The sequence below is a fragment of the Oncorhynchus kisutch genome, linkage group LG7, assembly GCF_002021735.2.
Source record: "Oncorhynchus kisutch isolate 150728-3 linkage group LG7, Okis_V2, whole genome shotgun sequence".
In the NCBI taxonomy this organism is placed as follows: domain Eukaryota; kingdom Metazoa; phylum Chordata; class Actinopteri; order Salmoniformes; family Salmonidae; genus Oncorhynchus; species Oncorhynchus kisutch.
In genome coordinates, this window is record NC_034180.2 from 24,662,172 (window position 1) to 24,677,488 (window position 15,317).

The following is a 15,317-nucleotide window of genomic DNA, read 5'->3' on the forward strand; positions in this document are numbered from 1 at the left end:
TAACATAACAAAAAAGTGGAAAAAGTCAAGATTTGATTTTAACCAGGATTCAGACTTTGTTGATGCTACCATACATCATGTGTTTGCACTTTGTATCCTCAATGACACTGGTTTCACCCTCAGTCTGTAGCTTGATTTACTTACAGTAAATAGGCTATATAAGGGAGCTTCTGAACAATAACAACATGGAGAGGTACAGAGGGAATCGTCAAGATTGTCTCTTGCTGACTATCGCCAATCAGCTGAGAAATGGTGTGATCGGATGATCTATACATTCCTTTGAATGTTTGTATCCTGCGCACAAACAGGGACTGTGTCCCGATTCTCTACCCTTATTGTGCACTTGACCACTTCCCATTAAAAGGAAATGACTGATGTGAAGACATGTGGTGGAAACTCCCTATGGCCCATGCTTACACCAATCAAATGCTATTTACAGTAAATATGTGCGGAGTGCATAAGTGTACACATCCCAGAGAGTTGGATGCAGGATGGCTAATAATATTTCTCAGTGGGAACAGTGTTGTTTGGTTATTTAAGAAACTGTACAATGCCTTCAGAAGTATTCATACGCTGTAACGGCGTTCTTCGTTTGTTGAAGGAGAGTCGGACCGAAATGCAGCGTGGTGGTTAATCATGATAGTTTAATGAGAAAAAATGACGATACATAACATAACTATACAAATAAGAAAACAACAAACGGAACGTGAAACCTAACTACAGCCTATCTGGTGAAACTACACAGACAGGAACAATCACCCACGAAAGACAAAGCGAAACTCAGGCTACCTAAATACGGTTCCCAATCAGAGGCAACGAGAATCACCTGACTGCTGATTGAGAACCGCCTCAGGCAGCCAAGCCTATACAACACCCCTAATCAGCCGCGATCCCAAATACTACAAACCCCAATACGAAAATACAATAACATAAACCCCTGTCACACCCTGGCCTGACCAAATATATAACGAAAACACAAAATACAATGACCAAGGCGTGACAGAACCCCCCCCCCCCCCCCAAGGTGCGGACTCCCGGACGCACCTCAAAACCATAGGGAGGGTCCGGGTGGGCGTCTGTCCATGGTGGCGGCTCCGGCTCGGGACGTGGACCCCACTCCATAAATGTCATAGTTCCTCCCCTTCGCGTCCTGGGATAATCCACCCTCGCCGCCGACCATGGCCTAATAGTCCTCACCCAGAACCCCACAGAACTGAGGAGCAGCTCGTGACTGAGGGGCATCTCGGGACTGAGGGACAGCTCGGGACTGAGGGACAGCTCGGGACTGAGGGGCAGCTCGGGACTGAGGCAGCTCGGGACTGAGGGGCAGCCCGGAACTGAGGGGCAGCCCGGGAATGAGGGGCAGCCGGGAAGTGAGGGGCAGCCCGGAACTGAGGGGAAGCCCAGTACTGAGAGGAAGCCCAGTACTGAGAGGAAGCCCAGATCTGGAAGATTCTGGTTGACTGGCTGATCTAGCTGCTCTATGCAGACTGACAGCTCTGACTGCTCCATGCAGGCTGACAGCTCCTTGCAGACTGGCAGCTCTTTGCAGACTGACAGCTCTGACTGCTCCATGCAGACGGACAGCTCCTTGCAGACTGACCGCTCCTTGCAGACTGACAGCTCTGACTGCTCCATGCAGGCTGACAGCTCCATGCAGACTGGCAGCTCCTTGCAGACTGGCAGCTCCTTGCAGACTGGCAGCTCCTTGCAGACTGGCAGATCCCTGCAGACTGGCAGATCCCTGCAGACTGGCAGCTCCTTGCAGACTGGCAGCTCCTTGCAGACTGGCAGCTCCTTGCAGACTGACAGCTCTGGCTGCTTCATGCAGACTGACAGCTCTGACTGCTCCATGCAGGCTGACAGCTCCTTGCAGACTGGCAGCTCCTTGCAGACTGACAGCTCCTTGCAGACTGACAGCTCCTTGCAGACTGACAGCTCCCTGCAGACTGGCAGCTCCTTGCAGGCTGACAGCTCCTTGCAGACTGGCAGCTCCTTGCAGACTGGCAGCTCCTTGCAGACTGGCAGCTCCTTGCAGACTGGCAGCTCCTTGCAGACTGGCAGCTCTGACTGCTCCATGCAGGCTGACAGCTCCTTGCAGACTGACAGCTCCTTGCAGACTGGCAGCTCTGACTGCTCCATGCAGGCTGACAGCTCCTTGCAGGCTGACAGCTCCTTGCAGACTGGCAGCTCCTTGCAGACTGGCAGCTCCTTGCAGACTGGCAGCTCTGACTGCTCCATGCAGGCTGACAGCTCCTTGCAGACTGACAGCTCCTTGCAGACTGACAGCTCCTTGCAGACTGACAGCTCCCTGCAGACTGGCAGCTCCTTGCAGACTGACAGCTCTGACTGCTCCATGCAGCCTGACAGCTCCTTGCAGACTGAAAGCTCCCTGCAGACTGGCAGCTCCTTGCAGACTGACAGCTCTTTGCAGACTGGCAGCTCAGGCTGCTTCAAACAGGCAGGAGGCTCCGGCAGCGCAGGAGAGGAGGAAAACGCTGGCTGCGCTGAACAGGCGGGAGACTCCGACAGCGCAGGAGAGGAGGAAAACGCTGGCTGCGCTGAACAGGCGGGAGACTCCGACAGCGCAGGAGAGGCGAGGCGCACTGTAGGCCTGATGCGTGGTGCGGGCACTGGTGATACTGGAGCGAGGACACGCACAGGAAGCCTGGTGCGGGGAGCTGCTACCGGAGGACTGGTGTGTGGAGGTGGCACAGGATGTGCAAGGCTAGGGATGTGCACAGGAGGCCTGGTGCGTGAGGCTGGCACCAACTTCACCAGCCGACTAACACGCACCTCAGGACGAGAATGGAGCGCTAACTCAGGTGCCATCAAATCCCCGACACGATCCGTCGGACGAATATGATATCTATAGCACCAAGCTAGCAACTCCCTCATTACTCTCCACTCCACTTTCCCCATTAACTCCTTCACAGTCTCTGCTTCGCTCACCTCCTAACACCGGCTCTGGTTCTGGTCTCCTCCTTGGCTCCTCACGATAAACAAGGAGAGTTGGCTCAGGTCCATCTCCTGACTCAGCCACTCTCCCTCTGAGCCCCCCCCCCCCCCAATATCAAATCAAATCAAATCAAATTTATTTATATAGCCCTTCGTACATCAGCTGATATCTCAAAGTGCTGTACAGAAACCCAGCCTAAAACCCCAAACAGCAAGCAATGCAGGTGGAGAAGCACGGTGGCTAGGAAAAACTCCCTAGAAAGGCCAATACCTAGGAAGAAACCTAGAGAGGAACCAGGCTATGTGGGGTGGCCAGTCCTCTTCTGGCTGTGCCGGGTGGAGATTATAACAGAACATGGTCAAGATGTTCAATGTTCATAAATGACCAGCATGGTCGAATAATAATAAGGCAGAACAGTTGAAACTAGAGCAGCAGCACAGTCAGGTGGAAGTTGAAACTGGAGCAGCAGCATGGCCAGGTAGACTGGGGACAGCAAGGAGTCATCATGTCAGGTAGTCCTGGGGCATGGTCCTAGGGCTCAGGTCAGTTGAAACTGGAACAGCAGCATGGCCAGGTGGACTGGGGACAGCAAGGAGTCATCATGTCAGGTAGTCCTGGGGCATGGTCCTAGGGCTCAGGTCCTCCGAGAGAGAGAAAGAAAGAGAGAAGGAGAGAATTAGAGAACGCACACTTAGATTCACACAGGACACCGAATAGGACAGGAGAAGTACTCCAGATATAACAAACTGACCCCAGCCCCCCGACACATAAACTACTGCAGCATAAATACTGGAGGCTGAGACAGGAGGGGTCAGGAGACACTGTGGCCCCATCCGAGGACACCCCCGGACAGGGCCAAACAGGAAGGATATAACCCCACCCACTTTGCCAAAGCACAGCCCCCACACCACTAGAGGGATATCTTCAACCACCAACTTACCATCCTGAGACAAGGCTGAGTATAGCCCACAAAGATCTCCGCCACGGCACAACCCAATACATTTTTTGGGGTGACTCTCGGGTTTCGCTCTGCGCCGCCGTGTCTGTTTCTCCAACTCCATTCGCCTATAGCCTTCTTCGCACTGTTCTAGCGAATCCCATGCGGGCTCCTGCACTCTCTCTGGGTCGGCCGCCCACCTGTCGATTTCTTCCCACGTCGTATACTCCATGCCATTGCTGTCCATAACGTCCTCCTTTCCGTCAGGCTTTTCCTGCCTGTTACCACGCCGCTCGGTCCGTATGTGGTGGGTGATTCTGTAACGGCGTTCTTCGTTTGTTGAAGGAGAGTCGGACCGAAATGCAGCGTGGTGGTTAATCATGATAGTTTAATGAGAAAAAATGACGATACATAACATAACTATACAAATACGAAAACAACAAAAGGAACGTAAAACCTAACTACAGCCTATCTGGTGAAACTACACAGACAGGAACAATCACCCACGAAAGACAAAGCGAAACTCAGGCTACCTAAATACGGTTCCCAATCAGAGGCAACGAGAATCACCTGACTGCTGATTGAGAACCGCCTCAGGCAGCCAAGCCTATACAACACCCCTAATCAGCCGCGATCCCAAATACTACAAACCCCAATACGAATTACAACAACATAAACCCCTGTCACACCCTGGCCTGACCAAATATATAACGAAAACACAAAATACAATGACCAAGGCGTGACATACGCCTTGACTTTTTCCACATTTTGTTTTTATAGCCTGAATATATAAAATTGATAACATTTTAATTTTGTGTCACTGGCCTACACACAATACACCATTTAATGTCAAAGTGGAATTATGTTTTTAGAAATGTTTACAAATTAATACAAAATGAAAAGCTAAAACAAATAAGTATTTAACCCCTATGTTATGGCTAGCCTAAATAAGTTCTGGAGTAAAAATGTGCTTAACAAGTGTCATAATATGTTGCATGTACTCACCTTTGTTTGCAATAATAGTGTTTAACATGATTTAACATCTCTGTACCCCACACATAAACTAAAAAAGAAACATCCTCTCACTGTCAACTGCATTTATTTTCAGCAAACTTAACATGTGTAAATATTCGTATGAACATAACAAGCTTCAACAACTGAGACATAAAGTGAACAAGTTCCGCAGACATGTGACTTACAGAAATCGAATAATGTGTCCCTGAACAAAGGGGGGGTGAAAAGTACCAGTCCGTATTAACACTGCAGTGCATCTCCTCCTCATGGACTGCACCAGATTTGCCTGTTCTTGCTGTGAGATGTTACCCCGCTCTTCCACCAAGGCACCTGCATGTTCCCGGACATTTCTGGGGGGAATGGCCCTAGCCCTCACCCTCCGATCCAACAGGTCCCAGATGTGCTCAATGGGAATGAGATCTGGGCTCTTCGCTGGCCATGGCAGAACACTAACATTCCTGTCTTGCAGGAAATCACACACAGAACGAGTGGCATTGTCATGTCAGGATGAGCCTGCAGGAAGGGTACCACATGATGGAGGAGGATGTCTTCCCTGTAACGCACGGCTTTGAGATGGCCTGCAATGACAACAAGTTCTGTCCGATGATGCTGTGACACACCGCCCCAGACCATGATGGACCCCCCACCTCCAAATCCGCTCCAGAGTACAGGCCTCGGTGTAACGCTCATTTCTTCGATGATAAACGCGAATCCGACCATCATCCCTGGTCAGACAAAGACGCGACTCGTCAGTGAAGAGCACTTTTTGCCAGTCCTGTCTGGTCCAGTGACTGTGTGTTTGTGCCCATAGGCAACGTTTGTTGCTGGTGATGTCTGGTGAGGACCTGCCTTACAACAGGCCTACAAGCCCTCAGTCCAGCCTCTCTCAGCCTATTGCGGACAGTGTTTGCACTGATGGTGGGATTGTGCTTTCCTGGTGTAACTCGGGCAGGTGTTGTTGCCATCCTGTACCTGTCCAGCAGGTGTGATATTTGGATGTACCGATCCTGTGCAGGTGTTGTTACACCTGATCTGCCATTGCGAGGACGATCAGCTGTCTGTCCTGTCTCCCTGTAGCGCTGTCTTAGGTGTCTCACAGTACAGACATTGCAATTTATTGCCCTGGCCACATCTGCATGCCTCCTTGCAGGACCCTGGGCACCTTTCTTTTGGTGTTTTTCAGAGTCAGTAGAAAGGCCTCTTTAGTGTCCTAAGTTTTCATAACTGTGACCTTAATTGCCTACCATCTGTAAGCTGTTAGTATCTTAACGGCCGTTCCACAGGTGCATGTTCATTTATTGTTTATGGTTCATTGAACAAGCATGGGAAACCGTGTTTAAACCCTTTACAATGAAGATCTGTGAAGATATTAGGATTTTAAACTTTTTGTCCTGAATACAAAGCATTATGTTTGGGACAAATCCAACACATCACTGAGTACCACTCTTCATATTTTCAAGCATGGTGGTGGTTGCATTATGTTATGGGTATGCTAGTCATCAACAAGGTCTAGGGAGTAAAAAAAAAAAAAATGGAATGGAGCACAGGCAAAATCCTAACTGGTAACCTGGTTCAGTCTGCTTTCCAACAGACACTGGGAGACAAATTCACCTTTTGTCAGGACAATAACCTAAAACACAGGGTCAAATATACACTGGACTTGCCTATCAAGACGACATTGAATGCTACCTATTGGCCTAGGAACATTTTACATGGCAATTTTAGTTTTAATACTCTATGGCAAGACTTAAAATGACTGTCTAGCAATGATTAACAACCAACTTGACAGAGCATGAAGAATTGTACAATGTATATTTAGTATTGTACAATCAAGGTGTGCAAAGCTCTTAGATTTACACAGAAAAACTCACAGCTGTAATCGCTGTCAAAGGTGATTCTATAATGTATTGACTAGGGTGTGAATACTTATGTAAGTGAGTCATATTTCATTTTCAATAAATTTGCAACAATTTCCAACAACATGTTTTCACTTTTCCATTATGGGGTGTTGTGTGTAGATGGGTGAATTCAGGCTGTAACACAACAAAATGTGGAATAAGTCAAGGGGTATGAATACTTTCTGACGGCACGGTGCCTGACCACTCACTTTAGCATGCTAATGAGTCAGCAGCCAACTGACCAAAGTGCCCTGCTGAGGACAGAGAAAGGGCACAGCCTGTCCCAGAGCACGACTGGGACCCAAACAAAAGCAGTGCCATGTGTTTCAGCCAACTGTAATTCTCACAGTGAGAGGGTTTTCATGTTCTGATGTTTCATGAAACTGTTGATGATTAGTGGTGACATCCGGGTGATGTTTTTCCACCATTTTAATTGATGTAATCCTATAACTAACCAAGCTCTATCCACCACAGCAGACGTTTGTCATCATGTTTGATACAGCTGAAAGTGTGTATGAGTGATTGTGACATTTAAGCGTTATTGAATGTGTCAGATCATGACTCTTAGTGAGATTCGTCTCCAGGGTGTGAAGGTACTCCAGAGTGGTATACTACGAAGCAAGCTAGATCTACTTAGGATTTTCTAAAGCTAGCCAGCTTCAGTTATCTTCACATTCCAGGTCAGCCTTCGTCCGTACTACGACGGTGGATATTGCTCGTCCACCTGCTGATAACTCTAGCAGGCTTGTAAATGTGCGTGTATGTCGCACATGGCTAGTCGAACACCAGACTTTTATTTGAGACAATGCTGAAACATGAATCCAGTGCCACATTTTAGTTGGTGTCAAAATTTGAACCAAAGAAAAGTTATCTTGCAAATTCAGCAGGCTAAGGTGTGAAATAGGCTTTTAGATGTGCCGTCTTGATTTGATTATTTATTGTTAAATGCAGTCTTTAAAAAATATAGATTTTTAATTTAACTAGGCAAGTCAGCTAAGAACAAATTCTTCTTTAGAATGCCTACACCGGCCAAAGCTATCACGGTCAGTTGTGATACAGCCTGGATTCGAACCAGGGTGTCTGTAGTGACACCTCTAGCACTGAGATGCAGTGCCTTAGAATGCTGCGCCACTCGGGAGTGCTTATCAATGCAAAAACACTTTCCTACTTCTATCCCTACTTCTTCTGTGGAACAGCTTGTTGCATTGTGGCCATAGACCTAATCAATAGGAGGGTTTTGCAACCTCTAACCCTGGAAAGTTGACTGTTAAACTCATGGGTACACTAGCAATGGCTGCCAGTCTCAACTTGAATGGGAACTGCCATCTATGGATTATACACTGAGTGTACAATACATTAGGATCACCTTCCTAATATTAAGTTTTGCCCTCCAGACAACCTCAATTCGTCAGGGTATGGACTCTACAAGGTGTCAAACTTTCCTCAGGGATGCTGGCCCATGTTGACTCCAATGCTTCCCACAGTCAAGTTGGCTGGATGTCCTTTGGGTGTTGCACCTTTCTTGACACACTGTTGAGCGGTAAAAACCCAGCAACGTTGCAGTTCTTGACACACTCAAACTGGTGCGCCTGGCATCTACTCCCATACCAAGTTCAAAGGACTCTTGCCTATTCACCCTCTGAATGGCACACATACACAATCCATGTCTCAAGGCTTAAAAATCCTTCTTTAACCTGTCTCCTCCCCTTCATCTACACTGATTTGAAGTGGATTAAACAAGTGACATAAATAATAATACCTTTCACCTGGTCAGTCTGTCATGGAAAGAGTTCATAATGCTTTGTACGCGCAGTGTATGTCTGGTTGGTTGCAGCTGTCAGTTTGTACATTTCAAAATACAATCGCGTGAAAAACTTTGTTTGTAAAGTAAATGCTGTGATCGATATTTTAACATAAAAAAAAAACATTTTCACAGAACTTTGATATAATAAAATATTTAATCAGTCCTCAAATTTAAGGGGATTATGATGCAATCTTTGCGAGGGAGAGGGTATCCTATTTCATTGGTTCTCAACTTGTGGCTCAGACACATTTCAGGATAAATCGAGTTAGCCCTGAGTTAGCCTGCCTCGGAGCAAGTTAGTTCTGAAGGATTCATTGCCATAAAATGTACCTAGCTAAAAGGTGAGCAACTTTCGTGGTAACGTTTATCCAAAGTTGCCTTGCTAACTCCAGAAACTTGATTCGTAGTATAGGACTCATGCAGGGTTACTGAGGTGAATGTGGCACACCTTCGATGGATTAGCCTATTCTGTCCAGGCACGCCGAAAGGGAAAAACAAGACACTCCCTTCAAGGAATTGTTTTCAAAAACACAGCTTAGGTGGTTCCAAAACAATGTTGGAATGTCTGGGAGCATGCATAAAACACCACACTTGATATTATATTTGAGATTGTAAAAAATGGCTTGAATATCCCATATCGCATTGAAAGGCTGTATAGTGTATCTGTAATCGGAGGAGTGTTTTTTTGCAGACAGGTGATATGACTGTGCGCATTCGTCCATCAATGGCGTTCATCTACAGTCTCCACAGACATACTGTACACTGACAGTGTGTCAGTCAGTCCCAGAGAAGGGAATATATCAAGACTGGTTTGTTTCATTACAACGGTGATGGTGGCCATGTTATTTACTAGGATCCTAGCAGGCTGGGTGAATGAGACTGAGGGAGAGCTGTCCATAGCTGTCTGGCTATGGACAGGGGAATGTGAGTCTGTCTGACCACTGACCAGTTTGTATCAGCCAGCCACTGAGCCTCTGCAGAATGGGCAGGCAGCCTGAGATAGCCAGACCAGCCCAGGGTGGTGACTGCTGGCAAACACTGGTTCCCTCTCTGAGGCAGTCCAACCCTGCTCTGTGTGTCTCTATGACGTGGACATAGTCCTTTTTCTAGAGGAGAGAGGGGTTTTGCTTAATCTATAGAATAGCTCATGGTTTGTTGATTGCTGACAAATGGCTCCAGTGCCTTTTGATATCATGGGCTACATTTCAATGTAATTACCTTTTTGTGTGTCCACATACTAGTGTAGGCTAGACCACCAGTTAGAAGAGAATGTTGCAAAAGTTATTAAACAGGAAGCCCCTCTTTTTGTGTACGAACACTAATAAATGCTTCGTTGCACAGTATGCTCACACGAGGTTGCTCTCTGGTGGCCTAGTTAGTTGTCAATTATACCCTGTACTAGAGGTCGACCGATTAGGATTTTAACGCCGATACCGATTATTGGAGGACCAAAAAAGCCGATACCGATTAATCGGCCGATTAAAAAAAATATATATATATTTGTAATAATGACAATTACAACAATACTGAATGAACACAATTTTAACTCCATATAATACATCAATAAAATCAATTTAGCCTCAAGTAAATAATGAAACATGTTCAATTTAGTTTAAATAATGCATAAACAAAGTGTTGGAGAAGAAAGTAAAAGTGCAATATGTGCTATGTAAGAAAGCTAACGTTTCAGTTCCTTGCTCAGAACAAGAGAACATATGAAAGCTGGTGGTTCCTTTTAACATGAGTTTTCAATATTACCAGGTAAGAAGTTTTAGGTTGTAGTTATTATTGGAATTATAGGACTATTTCCCTCTATATCATTTGTATTCCATTAACCTTTGACTATTGGATGTTCTTACAGGCACTTTAGTATTGCCAGTGTAACAGTATAGCTGTATAGTGCAACGAGAGAGAGGCAGGTCGTTACAGCGTTGGACTAGTTAACTGTAAGGCTGCAAGATTGGATCCCCCGAGCTGACAAGGTGAAAATCTGTCGTTGTGCCACTGAACAAGGCAGTTAACCCACCATTCCTAGGCCGTCATTTAAAATAAGAATGTGTTCTTAACTGACTTGCCTAGTTAAATAAAGGTATATATATATATATATAAATAAATAAAAACGGCGCCCAAAGATTTGTTATGAAAACTTGAAATCGGCCCTAATTAATCGGCCATTCTGATTAATCGGTTGACCTCTACCCTGTATGTGTTGTGATCGAATTATACTGTATTTTTCAACAGCCTAATGAATGTGACTTTGTACATCTAGAGGGCTTTGCAGAGAGAGAAAGAGAAGCATCTAGAATATTCTGGTAGCAGGAGAAACCCTTTTTTTATTCCTTTACTTGGCAACTATCTGAGAAAATAAACATGAGTGTGAATGCTGCTGGGTATTATCTGGGCAAAGGTCTGTCATCCACAGAAACACTAGCATGCTGTTTACTGATTGGAGTGGATGGGGACTTCATGCCAAATGGCACCATATTCCCCATTTGGTGCACTACTTTTGACCAGGGCCCATAGGGCTTTGGTCAAAAGTAGTGCACTATATAGGGTGCCATTTGGGACAAACACAAAATTACTTACTAGGGCTGGGATGATACCAGTGTCGCGATGCTCGGTAGGAAACAAAACACAAAGGGAATTTAACCTCCACAGGCAAACAGTCCTAATGTTGGAAAGAAACATCATTATGTTGTCATCCAGAATCACATTTATTTATTTTCCAAGTTATAGCACCCACTATTTTATGTAAAGAAGGTTTTTAAAGGTCCAATGATTTTGATCTGCTTCGTGTACATTTTTTGGGGAAAATAGCCCATTACTGGTGTCCCCCTACTTGCTGCGTAGCCCCCCGACTTGCTGAGTAGCCCCACGACTTACTGTATGTAGCCCACTGAGTAGCCCCCTACTTACTGTCGCCCACTGAGTAGCCCACTGAGTAATCCCATACTTACTGAGTAGCCCACTACTTACTGTCGCCCACTGAGTAGCCCACTGAGTAACCCCCTACTTACTGAGTAACCCCCCTACTTACCGAGTAACCCACCTACTTACTGAGTAGTCCCCTACTTACTGAGTAGCCCACTACTTACTGAGTAGCCCCCTATAGTAATTATTGAGTAGCCCACTACAGTACTTACTGAGTAGACCCACTGAGTAGCCCCCTTTCTTACTGAGTAGCCCTCTTACTTACTGAGTAGACCCACTGAGTAGCCCCCTTATTTACTGAGTAGCCCCCTATAGTAATTATTGAGTAGCCGACTACAGTACTTACTGAGTAGACCCACTGAGTAGCCCACTACAGTACTTACTGAGTAGCCCCCTACAGTACTTACTGAGTAGACCACTACTTATTGTGGCCCACTGAGGAGCCCCCCTACTTACTGAGGAGCCCCCCTACTTACTGAGGAGCTCCATTTGCTTACTGAGTAGCCCACTACTTACCTTGTAGTCAGTATAGTGGAGTACTCTACATTTACATTGATATGAGTCAAATGGGTGAGGTACACCCATCTAGAATGATCCCAAAGGTGCTAGGTCTCAAACAAAGGAACTGTCCCTTTGTAGACATTTCAAATATTGTAATTTTTCTGATTTTATTTTTCTATTTTTATGTTAACATCCATCAGAATCAGATGCAGTGTTTCTTGACAGAAGACAGAGAAGAAACGTCAACAACCATTCAGAACTTCCCTCACCATACAACATCTATATAATGTGGTGTATAATTACAGGGTTAGATCAAATAATGTTAATACTGCCAAAGGAGGACAGAATTACAGCCATGGATGGAAAGAAACTCTGTCTGTGTATGAAATTTGAAATGATTAAATTAAATAAATGGTAATGGCTATGATTAGCCCAAAGTGATTAACCACTTGAATCACGATCTAAGTCAAAACATCAGTGGTGGTGGTTGGTTGGAAATGTAGTCTTAAAGCCACCTAATAGAAAGGATTATACCTCAGAAGCAGATGTGTGTGTGTGTGTGTGTGTGTGTGTGTGTGTGTGTGTGTGTGTGTGTGTGTGTGTGTGTGTGTGTGTGTGTGTGTGTGTGTGTGTGTGTGTGTGTGTGTGTGTGTGTGTGTGTGTGTGTGTGTGTGTCAGACAGACTGGACGGGATGGTAATGTGATCTGTTCTTGGAGAGGAAAGCCCTCATCACTGCCTTGATGGGTAAGTATTCTGGGAAAATTATAGGACATGAACTCTGCCTCTCTCTGTCTGGTGGATGGAAGGCAAAGGCAGGACGACAGCCATTGTAGCGCAATGTACAGTATGTTATGTACAGTAGGCCTAGTCTGTGAAATGATTAATTGTTGCTGATAGTATTGTAGCTCAATATACTTTAGACAGTAAAATGATTAATTGTCCATGATAGATATACGTTATGGTGTGTGATTTCAACCTCTTACAAAATAGTTCCTGCTTAGTGAAACCCAATATGAACAGATGGATGATCCATGTCACTAAGAGTATTGATCTTTCTCAATCGAGCAGGAAATGGTTCAGACTCACAACACAACTGCCCTTGATTCTGGTTATAATACTGAATACACTGCATGGACTATCATCAGCTGTCTGTTTTGAACTCTGTTGTAAATATCCACATTCCTTCCCATTGTCTCATTTTAAAAGCCTAGTAGAAGTGTGTTATGTCAGTGAGGCCGTCCTTTTCAGTGATGGTCGTCAGTGGCATATGAATAAAAATTATCTTGAAACTATTGGGATAAAAGCTTTATATTATCAGTGCACATCTGCTACCTTAATGTTATCCTCTCCAGGTGTTGTCCTAAGCTTCGGTTTGTAAACTCTCTTCATGAAACAGGGCTGTGCATGATGAGAACAATGAAATGACTCTGAGGAACACACACAGAAGCCTGTGGGAACATTGCATTTGGAGCTATCAGCTATCCTATATCACACAGACATGCAAACATATGCACACACACACACAAAACCTTTCTAAGATATCTCTCCCGTGATCCAACATTCGCACTCACTCGGAACTCCACTTGGAACAGAAAGAAAGCTGAGAGCAGTGGGAGGAGCCCAGCTCTGACTCTCTCCAATAGAAATACGGCTGGTCACTGGGGGGTGTGGCAGGCCCGGGGAGGAGGGCTGGCTGACAGAAGCGGCAGCAGGAGCCAACATCTGTGTGTTTGTGTGTCTCTGTCCGTAGTCTCAGACCAGTCTGGACTGGCTGCCTCTGTGCTCTGTGTAGCCAGTTCGACAGATTGTTTCACTGTGGAGACTTTCCGGGATTGGAGTGAGACTTTTCTTGGATAGATTGATAGATCCCAGTGAGACAGTTCTGTGTGATGGATAGTTTGTGACTGATCGGGAGATCTTTTGGGAGCACACAGGGGTCCTGTAGCCTACAGTACGAGGCTATCTATCAGCAGGGAGAGGAGTTGGCTCGACTCTACAGCTACGTGACCACGCTTCACTGACTCAACCCATGGATGTCATAATGCTATGTCCAAGCTGAAGAGGTCTGTGTCTTTTCTGGATAAGGCTGGAGCTGGATGCGTTTCTCTCCTGTTCTGTGATGGTGTGATCTCACTGCTGGAGATGTAGGAAGCCCTATATTCAGCGCCTTTCACACTTTCTAGTCTCTACTCTCTCTGTCTGCCTGTATAGAGCAGAGCAGGCCTCGCTCTGTACTGTGGAGCTTGCTTAACTGCCTGGACGGGACATTATAGCATGGCTGTTTAATCATATAAGTGGATCTATTGCTGTTGGGTAAAAAGGTAAGATTGTTAACATCTTTCTAATTGAAAGAGAAACAAAACTCTCCTGGTTGTGTCTTATTCTAGGCCAAACAACAAGGTAGTAGCATAGTAATGGGTCACAGTGGAAATCTGTGGCTGCTTCTGTTTCATTATGGACAACTAACTGTTAGGGAAGTATGAGTAGTAGGCTACAGGCACAGTGGAATTTAACTCCCTCTGTATTTAGGCAGGTTTGTGCTCAGAATGTGTGTGTCGTGTGACTCAATGGAAAGCAACACTCCGTCTGTCTCTATGAGGTGTAAACTGAACCCTGAACAGAAAAACTATTATGAATGGAATGAGACTCGTATACATGACTGCCCAGGGTGCCCAACAAATGCACGCACACACACACACACAGCTTGCATGTCAGATTGTTTATCATAAGTGCACCACTGCACTGTTGATTATTACTGTTTTTAGGACGTCTGGGTGTCATTGTGGTTTTCTAGGAGTTTTTAGCAGTGTTATGTTTGACTGGAACTCTGGTCTGGCAATTGCCATGACTTTGTTTGTTTAAATAGAAGGTGGAGTTTTTCATAACAGCAAAGTGAGTACTAGGGCTAGGCAGTGAGAAAGGTAATAAATGTCAAGTCAATGGGGCCAGGAACTTTGGCCTTGTTCTGGCTTGACTGTTCTGAGTTAGTGGTTGGCATATCCCTACTTTCCAAGGGCAAGGGCCAGCTGGCTGTGTCATGGTTGAGTATATCCTCCTTAGTTGCTTAATAACACATCCGTTTCCATGTGGATGGACGGCTGAATGGATGTCGTTAGACGCTTAGCCCCTGTATGATTTTGCAGGAAGCAGCTACGGTCGGTCCCCCCTCCCCCCACACACACAGCCCAGAGACTCCCACCCATCTCTGATTGGCAGCTGGGGGCCCCATGCATCCGAAAGCTTAGTCTGGAAAAACTCATTACTCACACTGG

General features: G+C 45.8%; 1 protein-coding gene across 4 annotated transcripts in view; it reads left to right on the forward strand.

Moving 5' to 3' along the window:
• Window positions 1–15,317, forward strand: part of LOC109894361 (disheveled-associated activator of morphogenesis 1) — an 82,251-nt gene that overhangs the window by 10,860 nt on the left and 56,074 nt on the right. Inside the window, exon 1 of one of the 4 annotated variants that reach the window (XM_020487797.2) lies at window positions 13,766–14,366. The exons of 1 other annotated variant lie outside the window; for it this stretch is intronic. The gene's annotated coding sequence lies outside the window, so the exon portion shown is untranslated. Of the gene's footprint in view, window positions 1–13,765; window positions 14,367–15,317 lie in introns of those variants that run through there. 2 more of the 4 variants (XM_020487803.2, XM_020487801.2) reach the window with 2 other exon arrangements.